The sequence below is a fragment of the Galeopterus variegatus genome, unplaced genomic scaffold (genome assembly GCF_000696425.1).
Source record: "Galeopterus variegatus unplaced genomic scaffold, G_variegatus-3.0.2 Scaffold7842, whole genome shotgun sequence".
Classification (NCBI taxonomy): domain Eukaryota; kingdom Metazoa; phylum Chordata; class Mammalia; order Dermoptera; family Cynocephalidae; genus Galeopterus; species Galeopterus variegatus.
The window spans coordinates 88,764-89,246 of record NW_007733953.1 but is presented as its reverse complement, the minus strand read 5'-3'; positions in this window follow the sequence as shown (position 1 = coordinate 89,246).

Here is a 483-nt window from a genome sequence, read left to right as displayed (position 1 = left end):
ATTTATGGAACATTATGACTTGCAAACATCTCCCTCAGTTTTATTACTCAGGAAAAAAAAAATGTGTGGTGCTCACAATTGCTCTAAAAACTGTTTTAAAAATGCTTTTAGCATTTAAAAAAAATTTAACGGCATTCACAGACTGCACAGTATAGGATTCAAGCTTTTATTTTGAGTAGTATATTGAAAGCCCAATTTTCTACTAAAATGGTAGCTTATTTCAAAACACAGGAGATGACTGGCTTGGAATGCTTGCCGAAAAAAATGTGTCTTTGCTCTTTTCTCTTCCAAAAAAATTAAATAAATAAATAAAATTGCACTATGCTTAAGGAGGAATTTAGCAATTACATGATTGCTGTAAAATAGCAATTGACATCTGCCCTATATATTTTTTTCTTAGCATCAAAGATGTTTAATTTGAATAAAAGCTTTCTCCTCCACAATCTGACATTCTCCCTGAGTTTTATCTTACTCTAAAGTCAT